The 17,600-nt window shown below is 33.5% G+C and overlaps 1 long non-coding RNA gene across 7 annotated transcripts; it reads left to right on the top strand.

The window, feature by feature from the left end:
* Window positions 1-1,266: 1,266 nt before the first annotated feature.
* On the top strand, window positions 1,267-9,868 carry LOC145276629 (uncharacterized). Of its 7 annotated transcripts, none has more exons than XR_013867972.1 (3): window positions 1,267-1,281; window positions 2,268-2,542; window positions 9,637-9,868. It is a non-coding gene; the product is annotated as an uncharacterized LOC145276629 (long non-coding RNA). The 7 variants fall into 7 exon arrangements; XR_013867971.1 differs by lacking the exon at window positions 1,267-1,281 and adding an exon at window positions 1,561-1,575; XR_013867968.1 differs by lacking the exon at window positions 1,267-1,281 and adding an exon at window positions 1,589-1,603.
* The last annotated feature ends 7,732 nt before the right edge of the window (window positions 9,869-17,600 follow it).

Here is a 17,600-nt window from a genome sequence, read left to right as displayed (position 1 = left end):
GTGTTTAATCTGCTTATCAAAGATTTAATTTCGGAGGTTGTTATTAATCAGGGTTTGGTTTATGTTCGAAAGTGCTTTTTAGCATATTTCATTAGTGGAAGACTCCGTTTAGCCCGGAGGATGAGATTTTCCACTATGGCGATTTAATATCTAAAAGGGCATTCTCCTGTATTAATGAGGAGACACGATTCTTTATTGGCAAGCATTTGTATTAGTAGGCAAAGAATCTATAAGTGCCGGCGTTAATTTCTAAATGAGGAAGGAACTAATGTTATTTATATTTATTTCGTGTGTGAATGTTTGTACGGAATTTTTATTTTAGTGCAGTTTTCATTATTATAAGGTCATCTAATTTTTTAATAATAGAAGCATATTTCCGACATACCTAACATAAATGAAATTTTTAGGTATGATATTAAAGACTTTAGTTCCCCGGTGTGTTATATAAAATTCAGCCAAAAAGAACTTGCTAAGAGCTGAGCTCATTGGGGCCATAGAAACGGACCTCAGTGGTACAAGAGATTAATAATTTTCTTAATCTGTTAGGATTTAGTTTAAGTGCGGGAAGAGTAGGATTCTTATATATATTATTAATTATTATCTCTAACACCCTCAAATCCATTATTATCACGACACCTAAAACCAGAATCAATGGATATACAAATTTAAAAAAAAGCTATTTTAGCCATCTCATACTGTGATCTATACCTCCCAATTGTTTAATCCCTACTAAGTCATATAAAAAAATGAATCAGGCTTAATATAAATGGTAAGGCACGCTTAAGTGATTTTAAGTATATAAGTCTGTTAAATGAGTTTAATCTTCGTTTCATTAAACGCACTAATGCATTTTTTTTATTTTTTCATCACTCTCCTGACGACAAGTTATGGAATCGAAAACGTTCGCGAGTAATGCAAAATTTATATCCCACTCGAACAGAACGTTTGAACACTATCCCGCCAAAACAAACAGGTTGCATGAGTAACAAACAAGAATTTCATTGTAGTTCAATCTTGTCCGAAATATCGATCACTGAATGTAAGGATCTAATTATAAAATATGTTAAAAAGTAAATTGGTTAATTATCCAATAGCTAGATTTGATAGGGACGACACCTCATGTACTGCAACTGAACATTGGCGTACTAATTATCACGGTGCGAAATATAAACCAATCCAAGCTTTGCAATGGTACACTATATCATTGCACCAATTGGAGCCATAGCAACGTTATAAAATAATACTAACGGATGTTTCGATGTATCCATATCTAAGCACAAGGTAATTGTTTGTACGTTGGTTATTTTAAGCAATATTACAATTTACTTAGTAAATCATATGCTTAATATCATATGTCAACATCGAATTTATAAATATATTAAGTAGTTTAAAAAGTGTTTTTCATTTCCTTAGTGTACGTCTAGATAAAGTGTTCCATGTAAAATATAGTATTTTACATAACATTACATTCGCGCAATACATTTTCTAGCATTATCAAACATCGTTATAAAAAGAAATAATTGAGTTTAGTATTAATTATACTTGAAGTTCAACAGAATCAAAAACAAAATTAATGTGCGCCAATTTTTCGTTTCGTCAACACGTAATGTAAACTTTGAGCTTTTTTTACTAAGTGCTATATATTATTATTGCTATTATTATTACTTTATTTTGCAAATAATCTTATATGTTCTTTTTCTCCATGACGTTAATTTCCAATATAGCAGCATACTTTTTCAAATATTTACGACCGGGTCCAAAAGATTCCGTTTCACGTGTTTTGTTTTATATTGTTTTAGATTTTTAAAAATAAATTTCAAATATTCAGATTTGATAAAGATATGCGTTTATCCGAACAAAACCGATCAATTCCTGCGTTTTTTTTCTATTTTTAAATTTCATACTGGTTGTAATTATTCAATTTTATCTTTCACAGAACGACTCTCTCTCTCTCTCTCTCTCACACACACATACACATACATACATATATATATATATATATATATATATATATATATATATATATATATATATAACCGTGCCAATATACACACATATTGAGAGAGTTAATAAATAACAAATAACTTTAGGTGAAATTAATCTGATGTAAATATAACGTATTATTCATTTAATTATCTATTTATGTGACAATAAATACAAAGATTAGTTTATAATTTATCATGAATAAATTTACATATTACATATTACACTATAGTTTATTATTATATTATTAAATATTTTGTGTCGTATTATTTATCTTTTCGTAGATTACAAAATTGCCGGATGTATTGATGACGCAGTTTTAATTTGTGATTTTCCATACACATATGACATAATTCGAGCTGGAAGTTATATGCATATAAAAGAACGTTTATATTGGTTTTAGATTTATTCGTGAAGCAGATACACCAGACAAATTATATCGAAATGAAGAGCTTTACGACAATTGCCATCTTGTTGTGCGTCATGATAGTTTTGAGCGAAGCAGTATGGAAGCCGAATCCCGTTGACGACATAGACATGTTACCAATGACAGGACGTTGTAAGTGAAAATCTTATTTCTTTTGTTATTTTTTGACGCCTTTTGTTGTTTTAATTTACTTAATCCTTAATATATTACATTTAGAATATATGTATTTTATTTATTTATGTGATGAATCAATTTAATTCTTTGTAAAATTGGTCAGAACGTTGATTCACTACTGTGACTTTAAATAACATGTATTTTATAGGTAAACTCTTAAGCAAATAGAACACATGTAGTTGTTTTTTATATTATGTAGATTTCGGGATTTTTAATTTGTTCATTTATATTTGACTTAAAAGGGTACGATGAATTTATTGGAAAATTTCGTAATAAAATTCCCTGATTTTTCTTCTTAGAAATGTACTATATACTGTTTTATCTTGTTTTATCCTTCGCTAAGTTGTACAACGTAACACGAGATAGAAAAACATTTAGCTCATACAATAGGTAGAAAGCGTTATAAAAATTGGTACAAGAAATGAAAACTGTATTCAATATCTCGGAAATATACAGTGTGTTCCATTATAAGGAAGGTAAGTAAAATCTCAAGACTTGTCAATTAACTTCGGTATTTCTAGTATATCTATATATCTATAAAAGTGAACATGTTTGTGTGTGTGTCTGTGTACAGTTCCCTACCAAATAACTATGTCAGTTTTCCGTCTAGATACTCGAGATTTGGGACAATCTTTTTACTCGGTTTTCGGTCAGAAATTTTGCTTTCAAAGTTCAACGATTTGACCTTTGAAAACTCTACCAAACTCCTCCGCCAATTTTGGATCTAAACATTTTAAATTTATACATTACGGGTATTCAGACATGCAGCAAGAATTTTAATCAGTTTGGGGGCGACAATTTGGCTACCAAGAGGTCAAATTTGAAAGAGTTTACCTTTACAGATTCTACAACATTTCTCTGACAATTTTGTGTCTAAACACTTAAAAGTTTAGATGTCGGTAACTTGGACACGGGTAAACCTTTGTATTTAAATTTGAGACTAAAATAATAGATGTTAAAGGTTAAAATTGGAGTCAACGTTAAAAAAGAAATTGATCGCTGCGGTCTCTACAAAATAACTTGGATAAATTTTGGTTTAAACATTTAAAATCTTACATGAAGTGTATTCGCACAAAAGGCAATTTATAAACAGTACATAGGGCCCGAGCAAAGCCAGGCTGAACTGCTAGTATTCTAGAAATACAGAAATAGTTTACCTCTTATTTGCCGAATACATCTAACTCTAAGAGGCGCTGTAGGTGCTTATGCAGATCACAGGTTCACTAGGGTGCATATGCTATTCAAAAAAGTTGTCTGAAATATCAGTTAAATTCTATGTGCTGCATATTCAAATCTGCTGTACATTTTAATACAACATAAAAGCAATCACGCTTGTTATGCATATGAGATTAGTTATGATATCCAACAACATATTATTCAACATAAAACAACATTATTTCTCATGTTTGTTATACTAAAATAGCAGTTATAATTAGTGCAAATGTAATGTATAAAGCATTAGTATCTAGGGAATATCTATTATGGAGGCTCCGAATTAAGTATTTCCGTGTTGATTTTTCTCCAAATCAACGACTATTTTATAAAGAATAAAACTTGAGTATCATTTTAAACAAAGCAAACTATATAACCCCTAAGCTCTTCAATTGAATTAGAATAAGTAAAACCGTAAGAAATTGAAATGTAATTTTTTTCGCCCGATACACGAAAAAAAAAATCAAACGAACAATTTACATTATTTAATGAATTAATTATTCTTAAACAGGCATAATGATCATAAGTTGTTTCAATTTGAATATAAAATGAAGATTGATCTGTCGATTGATATTTTTTGGTTTTCCACAATGATATATTCCAAAATACATATATGTTTCACTCGTGCAGTAACGGATGAAGTACAATGTAGAATTAAGTTACTAATGAAACTCCTCTGGGTGTTGAAAGTTCTATATTTATTGCGAACGATACTAAGCACATAATTATGAATTACTGAATATTCGTATTTCATCAAGCTATACGGAAGAGGTGTAAGCTACTCCGTGGGTAAATTAAAAATTCTGTTCAAAAGTCCGTACAGATTCTTTGTTCAACTGAAATATTTGGTTTCAAAAAACGATACTTGGGTTTTACAAGATACACCTGTATAAGAACAGACGTTATCTTGGTCGAAATATTGTGACTATATATTCTAATATAAGCACAGTATTCGGAACATCGTATATAACACTTCCCTTTTTCCCCCTTACTGTCAACACCTCGCTTTTCAATAAATAATATAATTTCAATTGTATTTTTTACGAAGGAGTCACCACATATCAATGCCCGGAGGCCACTCGAGTGGTTAATAATAGTGGTTAATGGGACAATGTAGTAATAATTATTAGTAGTGGAAATTTGGTAAATTGGATTACTTAAGGGGAACGGCTTTTCAAGAACTTGTTCACGTGGGACTTGAAGACGACTACAAACAGAAAAAAAAAGGAATAGAGTTCCGCATGTGTGCAGTTCTAAGAAAGAAACTTTGTTCATGGAACTACGATTAGGTTTATGCACAGATAAAGAGTAACGGAAATTATTGATAGTTTTTTTCAGCCAGACAAGTGTTTCTCGTGAAAGTATGCCGAGTGGAGCTCAGACGAGCACTTGCCATGAAAATAAAGATAAAGCAGATAAAGACTTGCAACGTCTCTTGTGTGAGGAAAAAGATGCAGGGAAGAGAAAAGAGATTCCCCCACAAGGCTATTAAGTCTGGTTTGAACTCTGTCAAGGCAGGATAAGCCCTTTCTAGCAGCTCCTGCCATGATGTAACAACAGTACTCAATCCTTAGACGTACCTGAGTTCTTATAAAGGAAGAGAATTGCGCCTGGAGTGAGATATCTACTGGATCTATAGAAGGATCCCACCATTTTTCCAGCGACCTTGGCAACAGTTTTGGTGCACGTGTTCCATTTCAGATCAGGAGTATCGATCAAGTCCAGGAGCTTGTCAAAGCATGGAGCCTCCTCAAAATGAGAACCGTTCATTTCAGTTGATGCCAGATGGTGATCAGAACGTTAGTTTTGTTTTAGATGCATTAAAAGTAACCAGTCACATCTTTCCCCATTGTACGACATGCTCAAGACCAGAGGAGAGAGAATAAGAGAGAACTTGGTTTTAAACGGTTTTTGATGTGCTGCCATAGATAGTAGTGTCGTCAGCATAAATGTCTACGAATGATCTAAGGATGCAATTTGGAAGATCATTGATGCAGATTAGAAAGAGAGTTTGGCCCAGGATGGACCCCTGAGGGACGCCAACATAAATACTCTGAGCTTCTGATTTCTGCCCATTAACCCCTACTCTTATGAACCTATCAGATAGAAATGATTAAATAACTGAGGAGACATTACCATCTATACCGTAACTGGAGATTCCGTGAAGTAGACCTTTATGCCATTCCTTATCAAAGGCCTTTGATATGTCAAGAGCAACTGCCTAGAAACGAAGCCTCCGTCAAGAGATTCGCTAATTCTATGAGATGTGACGAAAAGCACATCTGCTGTAGATCTAGCAGAACGGACACCATATTGAATATCACTAAGAAGTTTATTTTCGTTGTGGCTGTTGCTTATTTGTTTTCTAAGCCCCTTAAAATGCGTAGTAGTAGATTAATTTCTTCATCATTATGTATGAGTTTTTATAAATGTCTAATTATTTAATCTGCCATGAAATCTTCTGAAACTTTGAATCAACTTATTAACAATTTTCGCAGATGACGTCAAGTCACTCTTCAGGGTGCAACCTTCTTCAAATGTTACACTCGAAAGCGCAACGCACATATGAAACACATGCCAATCATGAACAAAAATTCTGTTGTGTATTTATTTTTTTTTTATTGAATGTGTCGACTTCAGAAAGTCGATTTAAAAATTTACTAAGAAAACTAAGCTCATTGAGCTTTTTTTTTCTAATTTACGCTGGGTTTCACCAATGTGCGTAAATTAGAAAAAAGGCTGAGCGATATAAAAAACAGCAATTCTCTAAGTGCATTATTCTTTCATTCATTGCAGCATAATCACACCTTTGACTTTAAACAAGCAAAAGTAGTTATATTTATTTAAAATAAACCACGCCGGAGACTTCTTGAATCTGCTCTTTATCGCAAATTGAAGCACAATTAAACAACGTGCAGAGTTCTATAACACAGCGTCATTAATAAGTAAACTTTAATTAAAAGAACATAATTTAACCGTAGACACAGGTTAACCTTCTCACACCGTTCAAACACCCCCTATAATAATTAATACATATAATCTCAATCAATAAATTACATAATTAAAAAAAACACTCATTTCATTTCTATTACAAACCAATATTTGAATTTCAACAAATATATTTCTTTCCAGTAAGAATATTAACTGCGTTCATATCTTTTAAAATCACATTAACGACTATAGAACGTCACTAAGATTTTCCTCTCTTTAACAGGGCGATCCCCCCCTCCTTTTTGAATTTCCAACGTCTTTGTTTCCTTTTTCTAAAATAGAACAGCGTCACACTTTTTTTCTTTTTTTTTTTTTACACAGTGATCACCACTTATCAAGGCGCGGAAGCCACTCAGGGATAAGGGTTATTGCAAGTACATTACGTTAGTGTGGAGATTTGATGAAGTGTTTAATTAGGGGGCGGTTCATTAGGAATTTGTTAACATTGGACTTGAAGACATCCAAGTTGTAGTCCGGAGGGAAGCAGGCAGACGAAACAGAGTTCCACAGGCGTGCAGTCCTAAGAAAGAAGCTTTGTTCATGGAATCCGCGTTTTGATTTAGGCACAGATATAGAGTGGGGGAAATTTTTCACAGTGGATTCAGCTAGACGGGTGTTTTTCGTGAAAGATTGGCGAAGGGGGACCAGGGATTGGAGTTTAGACAAGCACCTGCCATGAAAATAACGATAAAACAAGGATAGGCTCGCAACGACTCTTCTGTGGGAGAGAGGTTGCAGGGTAGAGAAAAGGGCATCCCCCACTAAACCACGAAGTCTATTTTGTACTCTGTCAAGGCATGATAGGCTGTTTTTGGCAGCTCCTGCCCAGATATGGCAACAATATTCCATCCTTGGACGTACTTGGCTTTTATATAGATAGAGAATTGCATCAGTAGTGAGATATCTTCTGGAGCGGTAGAAGGATCCCACCATGTTTCCAGCGACCTTGGCAACAGACTTGATGTACGTGTTCCATTTCAGATCAGGAGTAAAGGTCAAACCCAGAAGCTTGTCAAAACACGGGACCTCACCCAGACGAGAGCCATCCATCACAATTGATGCCAGCTGGGGATCAGAGCGTAAAACATTTTCAAATATTTGGTACTGGTGTGTTTTGTTTCTTAATCTCATTCATCCAGAGAAAGTCTCGAAATAAAGACGAAACGTTGATGAACACATAATACGGTGTGTTCCTTTTTATTTCTCTATTTTGTCGGAATAATATATCCATTATGTTCATCATATATATATATAGTGTCGTCTGATAGTTATTGGACTGCAATCAGCATCTGTAACCGCCTTAATTTGACTAAAAGAAACTCCTCTGCCATTCATAACAAACCATCTGATTCTCCTACTCAATACAGGAGAAATTTTGGGGAGCCCACCAAAGGATATATATATATATATATATATATATATATATATATATATATATATATATATATATAGCACCTACACAACCCGTTCACATCAGCATATTAACAGCTTCATTATTTCGAGAGGAGATCTTCACATTGCAGAAGAATCCAGATATCTAGAGAAAACTATAGCAATTGACCAATGCTTTCACCACACAGTTATTAATGAAAAGACAAGGCTTAAATGAAAGTTTACGTGGCTTTCTAAACTAAATAGACATACCCTGCCTCACGGGCTTATTAAGGAAACCCCGCGTAGCAACAACATAAAGCACACAGGAACCAATATAGTCATTAACTTAACTGATCCCCTTCTCAAATAACGAGGAAGAACTTCTCTACCTTGGACCTAAATTTATTATCACCCAAAATCAACGTGGACATTCAAGCAAACTACATTCACCTCTGATATATATATATATATATATATATATATATATATATATATATATATATATATATATATATATATATATATATATATGATTAGTTTTTTTGGAAAAAGAATTCCAGCAGAGTTCTCAATTAAAAGGAAAATCCAAATTTTAAGAGCGTACTTATATTGTATATATATATATATATATATATATATATATACATATTTGTGTGTGTGTGTGTGTGTGTCGGAACCCGTGTATTTGAATCTAATACAAATATATATTTAATTTGTAAAGATAAATATATGTGTTTTCTTATACCTAAAGATTCGGTTGAGAATTGGGGCATTTCTAATATTATACGTTTTCACTATTATATTTGTTTGTTTGTTTTTGTTTTACGGCATATCAACCCTTTTCAAGTTATTTAATGCCGAATCCAAAGATTTTGAAGAAAATTTTTTAATAGAATATATTTGTTGCTTTCAAGTCGGTTTCTATTTTACCCATAGTTGGGACCCTAACAGGTAATACCACTCCGGGCCAGAGTAGACCTTGGAGAAATGGCAATTAAAGGGTGGCTCCACACTCCCCAAAGCCCACAAGCAGGGGCCGCACCATTGGATATAGTTTAAGCTTATATCAAGGAACATTCACTATTGTATATCTTTCTTTTTACTTTTTTCGGCACTAAAAAGTTCATAACATTTATATCAGCATGTTCAAAAATGTCTTCTATTTTCACCTGAAATGCACGAAGACTTCTTATCAGGATAGGCATGTTAATTTAACATAATTTTTATTGGTAGACTTTGCTGCGAGTTGAAAAAGTATATGATAATCAATCTATATTTTAAGTGTTAAATTGTTTTCCTCTATTCCAACGCTTATTCTCTTGTTATATTGCATCTTGAAGTCACCTAATCAACCTCACCTCTTTTTCCAACGTCGATTCATTCTGGTTTCACGAAAAAAACATCTTGTTTCAAATATTATCCATTTTTATTTATCTATGTATAACCTGTCTTTCATTTTCTGTTCTTTGTTATAGATAACTGTAAGGGATTTACTTACGAATTGTGCTGTTATGAAGACGGAAGTATCGACCATATCTGCTGTGATGTGTTTAAATGTAAGAAAAGATGATATGGGAAAACAGAACTTGCAGTCGTGGTGTTACAGCTGTCGGAAATATCGATGTGATCATCCTAAGACAATATAAATATTTAAACATGGAACAAGTTTAAAGAGTAAATTTGTGCAATAAAAATGATTGCATTCTATTAGAGTTTCCAGAATTATTTTTTCTGTATTTGTTGCTTATCTATTTTTCTTGCAAATACGAACTCTTTAATTCATGTAGGACTTAGCCAGTAACTCGAAGAGTTTGGATAGTTTTGTTTTTTATATTTATTATACTGGCAGAATTTATAAATTGTATGTACAGGTGTGTGACTGTTTCGCATAATAATGCAAAGAACCTTCTTAGAAAATGTTTCATTAAATGTGTTGGTTCATGCGATGCGAAATATGTTTTTTTCTGCTGTTTAAAAACAACCTTACACCTTATTGTACTATTTTCTATATGTTGTCTTAATCAATGTGGTATAGATTAACCGAAATAAACACACTAAGAAAATGCCGTTATTGGCCATTTTAGAATATTCCATTTTTATTTTTAAAGGAATCCAGTGTAATAACGATTGATGCAATTTGGAATTACTATTTATATTTAAAGGGATGTTCAGGATGATAACGGTCGAAGGAAATAATTAAATAATGAATTGTTAATTATTAATGCATATATAGGAAACGGAATCTGTCATGTGACAAATAGCGAACAGTCCCTTCCACATTATACTTGCAGACAAATGTGAATTGTCAGTGAGTGTCATTAGATCGGGTTGGTATTAAAATGCCTCAGATACATATCGAAAAATTACAGTTGACAAAATCCGATTAGAGTACTAACAGCTAATTTTCACCATCGTTTAAATCATTATACTGTCTAACACACCAGATGTTTTTGAGTAGTTTATTATAGCACAAGCAGAAAAGTCCAGTATATAAAATCAACCGTTGGCCATTTAATAAGACATGGTCGCGTAGGAAACAATTATTTCTGTTTAGAGCACAACTAAACCATGATAATTATATAATAATAAAGACACATTCTTTTTCCCCTCTAGACCCAAATACCTTAGGTTTACAGCAACAGATGGAGCATATAAATTTTTTATGTTTACGCTATTAGCAATTACCTTATTTAACTATAAGGCAACATTTTAGCCACATTAATTTGTAATATTAAAATATTTGATTTTATCCTAGGGTGCCATCATCATCGTCGTCATAACCTACAGAGAAAATAGTTTCCATAACATCCCCTAATCGCCAAGTACTACCACTGCCACCCACTTACACCGCGTATTTATACTTACAAAGAATTCAAATTTTTACCCTTTCCTACGTAATTGATCTATTCCCTATTACATATAGCATTACACTTCCTTTTTCCTGACTAAAAATACTAACGTCTCCACAATCTTGATCCTTACGTTCTGATTGGATTAAACTACCCATTCCGATATCCATGGATTATTGTAATAATTACATTCCTTTTACTTAACGAAGACAAGGTTATTACCCTACATACATATATTTAAATTATACCTAACTATCGTAATCCAAAAGTTGCTTTGTTCCCTCCTTTTTTCTGATTTAGATTTACATACTTTCCGTTTAATTATACATTTTCCTTCTTCTATTTTTTTTCTAAACACGGACTCCGTTTAATTACATTTCCCATCCCTGTCGTATCGGGAGGATTATTTTTCTTTTTTATTTGTTTTTTTTTTAGATATCGCAATAAAACGAAAAGCCTCCAGTTGTTTTTTTTATTTAGATGGTAAGGATTTATTATTTTTCACGGTCATATGTGAATTACTGGAAACCAAGTATTGTAGTTAACACACAAAAAAAATAATAAATAATAAATACACGAAAGAAGTTTCGTTACATTTAATTAGGATAGGATTCAATGTTTTCGTTCTTCCCTGCAACCTTTTTTCCACAGAAGAGGCGTAGCGAGCCTATCCTTGCTTTATCGTTATTTTGATGGCAGGTACTCCTCTGAACTTAAATCTATGGTCCTCGCTCGCCAGACTTTCACGAAATACCACTATCAATAATTTCCCACACTCTTTATATGTGCCTACACCTAAACGTAGATTCCATGAACAGGGCGTCTTTCTTAGAACTGCGCGTGTGTGGACCTCTGTTCCGTTTGCCTGCTTTTCAACTGACTACAATCTGATTTTCTTCAAGTCCAACAAGAACAAGTTCTTATTGAATCGTCCTCCCAAGTGATCCAAGTTACAAAATTCCCACTAATGTTTACTACGCTGAAATCACAATGACAAATGTATACTAATTGACCCTTATCCTCGAGTGGCCTCTGGGCCTTGGTAGTGTTGATCAATATGTAAAAATAAAATCAAAAAATTAACTTCTGCTTCTTTGTGTGCGTGTGTGTTTGCCTTGTGAACGTGAGCCATCGGAACAGATACTATGCTTACAGCCTTGCTCCGAAAACCAACATATTAATATATTTACTGTTTTGAAGACGGTATGCACCTCTATGACGGTATGCCCTTTCCAAAGTTGAAGGCAGACATACAAACATACATACATACACATATATATTGGTAGCTCAAACTTTCGATCCAAACCGATGAAAAAGCTTGCCCGCTCTCTGAACACCCGTTATGTAAAATTTCAAATGTTTAGACCAGAAAGTGTCTGAGCAATTTGGTAGAGACTGCAGAGGTCAAATTTCTTTTAACCTTGACCCTTATCATGACCCCTCATCATTTATTGTTGTGGGCTCAAATCAAGTTATTAAGTTAGATCCATGTCCAAGGAATCTATATCTACAATTTAAAGTTTTCATACCCAAAATTAGCGGAAGATTTAGGTAGAGTACTCAATGGTAAAATCGTTGACTTTTTTTTACCTCTTACTCGCCAACTTTCTGGACGAAAACGGATTACAAAGATTTTCCGAAATCTCAATATTCGGTTCGTCAAATTTCGAGTCTGTAGACTGAAAATTGACGGATATATATATATATATATATATATATATATATATATATATATATATATATATAATGGCTGTATTTGCATAAAGGATGATCAATCTTTGTAATCCGTTTTCGGCCAGAAATTTGTCTGTTAAGTGGTCAAAGTTCAATACAGGTTCCATTGACATGAATCTAACTTAATAACTTTATTTAAGTCTAAAACAATAAACTTTAAGGGGTCATTATATGGGTAAAAGTTTAAAGAATTGAACTTTTTTTTTGTTCAACATACACCTGCAAACACCCGGGCAACGCCGGGTTGAAATGCTAGTCTATCTATCTATATATCTATAAAAGTGAACGTGTCTGTGTGTCTGTGTACATTTCCCTACGCAATAACTCTGTCAATTTTTAGTCCACAGACTCGAAATTTTATATATATATATATATATATATATATATATATATATATATATATATATATATATAGGGTACTGAGATTTGGGAACATCGATGTGATCGGATTTCGGCCAGAAATGTTGCTGTTATGGGGCCAAATCCCAACGATTTAACTCCGATAATTTGGAGTCTAAACACTTGAAATTTTAGATATAGATTCGTTAAACATGGATCTAACTTAATAACTTGATTTGAGCCCCAAACAATAAATTTTAAGGGGCCATAATAGGGGTCAAATTAAAAAAAATTGACCGTTTTTTTTTGTTTTTGTTTTTTTTTTTGTTTTTGTTTTTGTTTTTTTGCTCAACATTTACCTCCAAACATCCAGGCAACGCCAGGCACCCATGCTAGTATATCTATAAACCGGACGGTACCTGTGTGTTTGTATATCTGTTTGTCTATGTACAGTTCTCTACGCAATGACTCTGTTAATTTTAAGTCTACAGACTCGAAATTTGATATACAAGGTACCGAGATTTGGGAAAATTAAGGTGATAGGCTTTCGGTCAGAAATTTAGCTGTTAAGGGGTCAAAATTAAGCGATTTGACCTTTGAGAACTCTACCAAACTCCTCCGACAATTTTCGGTCTACACACTTGAAATTTTAAATATAGGTTCCTTGGACATGGATCTAACTTAATAACTTGATTTGAGCCCAAAACAGTACATGTTAAGGAGTCATAATAGGGGTCAAAGTTTAAAAAATTAACCCTTTTTTTGGGGCCCAGCATACACCTCTAAATACCCGGGCAACGCCGGGCTGAAATGCTAGTATATCTATAAAAGTGAACGTGTCTGTGTGTCTGTCTGTGTGCCTGTGTACATTTCCCTACGACATAATTCTATCAATTTTTAGTCTACAAACTCGAAATTTTATATACAAGATACTGAGATTTGGGAAAATCTATATGATCGGTTTTCGGCCAGAAAGTTGTCTGTTAATGGGTCTAAGTTAAACGATTTGACCTTTGAGAACTCTATCAAACTCCTCCAGCAATGTTGGGTCTAAACACTTGAAATTTTAGATATATGTTCCTTGGACATGGATCTAACGTAATAACTTGATTTGACCCCAAAACAATAAATCTTAAGGGGTCATAATAAAAAAATGATCTCTGCGGTCTCTTCCAAACTACTCAGAGAATTTCTGGTCTAAACATTTGAAATTTTACATAAAGGGTATTCAGAGATAGGGCAAGCTTTTTCATCGGTTTGGGTCGAAAATTTTTAGTTACCAATATATAAATTTATGTAGTATGTATGTTTGCATGCCTGCCTAAAACTTTCGACAGAGGCGACGGATTTTACCAAGATCAGTATCGTCTTAAAGTTCGACCTTTCATACGACAAATATCGAAATATTGGCTAAAAGTATTAATATCCCCCCTTCAACTAGGCACTTTTCTACCGGGGAGAGGGGGGTAACTTTTTTCGCTGATATTTTTGAAAGTAATACTCTCCCTTAGATTGTCTAGCCTTAATTTTTAAAAGTGCAGCCTCCGATTTGGCGGTGGTCGTAACAGCATAGACGTCAGGTTTTTATCCCATTTTTTCCTCCTTAGCGGTACGGGTTCGAGCCTGCCTTCTTACTACCACTTTTTTTGTTCAACAGACATATCCAAACACCCGGGAAACGCGGGCCTGAAATGCTAACATATCTACAAAAGTGAAAGTCTGTGTGTGTGTGTGTCTGTCTGTCTGTCTGCGTACTTTTTCCTACGCAATAACTCTGTCAATTTTCAGTCTACAATTTTATATGCCGGGTATTGAGATTTGGAAAAATCTTCGTATCCGTTTTCGGCCAGAAATTTGGTTGTTAAAAGGTCAGAGGTCATCGATGTACCATTGAGAACTCTATCAAACTCCTCCGCCAATTTTGGGAATGAAAACTTGAAATTTTAGCTATAGGTTGCTTGGACATAGATTTAACTTAATAACTTGATTTGAGCCCAAAACAATAAATGTTAAGGTGTCCTAATAAGGAGCAAAATTAATAATACTTTTACCTCTAAGGTCTCTACCAAATTACCCAGACAATTTCTGGTCTAAACAATTGAAATTTTACATAAAGGGTATCCAGAGATAGGGCAAGATTTTTAATCTGTTTGGGTCCAAAATTTTGCTTACTAACATATACATGTACGTATGTATGATTGCATATCTGCCTGAAACTGTCGATGAATGAGACGGATTTTTACAAAATCAGTATCGTTTTGATGTTCGACCCTTCAGACGACAAATATCCAAAAATTGGCTAAAAACATTAATATCTTCGCCTTGATCTTAGAACTTTTCTACAGGGTGGATCGATTTTCGCCGATATTTTTTAAACTCATCCTCTCCTTTCGATTGTCTAGCCTTAATTAAAACCTCCGTCACTTCTGGTTTGACGGTGGCCGTAACAGTAATGACTAGATTCCCCCACCCCCGTTCTTTTCCTCCTTCAGGGTACGGGTTCGAGTCTGTCTTCCTACTACCACTTTTTTTTAGTTGTTTGCTCAACACACACAGCCAAAACCCGGCCAACGCCGTGCTTAAATGCTAGTATATCTAGGTATCTATAAAAGTGAAAGTGTATGTTTGTCTGTCTGTCTGTCTGTCTGTTTGAGTACATTTCCCTACAAAATAACTCTGTCAATTTTCAGTCTACAGACTCGAAATTTAATACACAGGGTACTCACATTTGGGAAAATATTTGTAATTAGATTTCGGCCTAAAATTTGTCTTTTAAAGGGGCAAAGTTCAACGATTTTACCTTTGAGAACTCTACCCAACCCCTCCATCAATTTTGGGCCTAACCTTTTGAAATTTTAGATATAGGTTCATTGGGCATTGATCTAACTTAATAACTTCATTTGAGCCCAAAACAATAAATGTTAAGGGATCATGTAAGGGTTCAAAGTTTAAAAAAAAATCATATCTGCGGTCTCTACCAAATTACTCAGACAATTCCTGGTCTAAACATTTGAAATTTTACATAAAAGGTATTCAGAGATATGGCAAGCATTTAAATCTGTTTGGGTCGAAAATTTGGGCTACAATATATAAATGTATTATGTTTTCATGTCTGCCTAAAACTTGCGAAAGAGGATGCAGATTTTGACAAGAGCAGAATCGTTTTGAAGCGCGACCCTTCAGACGACAAATGCTGAGAAATTGGCTAAAACATTAATTTCTTCATTCTCAACTGGGCACTTTTCCACAGGAACGGGTGGCTTTTTTCGCCGATATTTCTGAAAGTCATCCCCTCTTTTCGATTGTCTGGTCTTAATTTATACCACCATCACATCTGGTTTGGTGGTCGTCGTAACACCAAAGACGTCACTTTTTCCCCGTTCTTTTCCTCCTTTTCGTACCGGGTTCGAGCCTACCTTCCTACTACCACTGTCTTTCTCAAACACACATCGAAACACCCTGGCAACACCGGGCACCCATGCTTGTATATATATATATATATATATATATATATATATATATATATATATATATATATATACATATATATATACATTAAATAAAAAATGATTAGTATATATACATATATATAGACGCATCTCTCGACACGAACACACGCATGTATGTATATATATATATATATATATATATATATATATATATATATATATATATATATATATACTAGTATGGGTACCCGGCGTTGCCTGGGTTGACATGAAGTACCGTTTGGAACACACATACTATACTAATCATTTTCGTCATGGGCAATATGGATCTCCCCACAACAATTCCCAAAATGAAATAATATAAATGTAATCGCCAAAAAAAAGAAGTACGTGATACTTTTTCTACCAGATATTTTAGCAGAAGGTATACGAAGAGAAGAAACTATTCTTCGGATACTGAGCACTAGAAAGATTTTTTTTTAATAATTAAAAATAAATCATTACAACTTTTGTTTCAGTAAAAATAGCAGCAATAAATTAACTTACATTTCATCATTTTTTATAATTCTTGGATATGTTTCTATTTTTGACAATACTTTTTCATAATTTTACCTACATTATAGCCCCCCGCCCCCGCCTTAGAAAAATAACAACTTTGGCGTATCGTCTCGTTTGATTATTTCATTAAAAAACACCAATGAATTAACTCACATTACATCACTTTTCATAATTCCTAGATATGTTACTAATTTTGACAATCATTTTTATTATTTTAACCCATATTATCGCCATATTAAAATGTTTTCATAATTAATAACTTTATTATTTCAGCACAGTCCGAATTCTATCTGTCAGTTTGTTATTTAATAAATTGTTAGGTGAAAGTACAAAATAGTTTTTAAAGACTCCCCCACCATATTAAGATTGGTTTTCTAAATAACCTTATTATTTCGGCACGGTCCTTATTCTGTGTATCATTTTATTCTTAAAATATATTCTGAGTCGATTATTTTGTATCTTTGCTTTTTTTTTGTTTTTTTTAAGGAAGATATAATGCCTGGTAGAACA

Source organism: Euprymna scolopes, chromosome 1 (genome assembly GCF_053919585.1).
Source record: "Euprymna scolopes isolate OS-2025 chromosome 1, ASM5391958v1, whole genome shotgun sequence".
NCBI lineage: Eukaryota > Metazoa > Mollusca > Cephalopoda > Sepiida > Sepiolidae > Euprymna > Euprymna scolopes.
The sequence above is the reverse complement of the archived record's forward strand: the minus strand, read 5'-3'. Positions and strand labels throughout refer to the sequence as shown.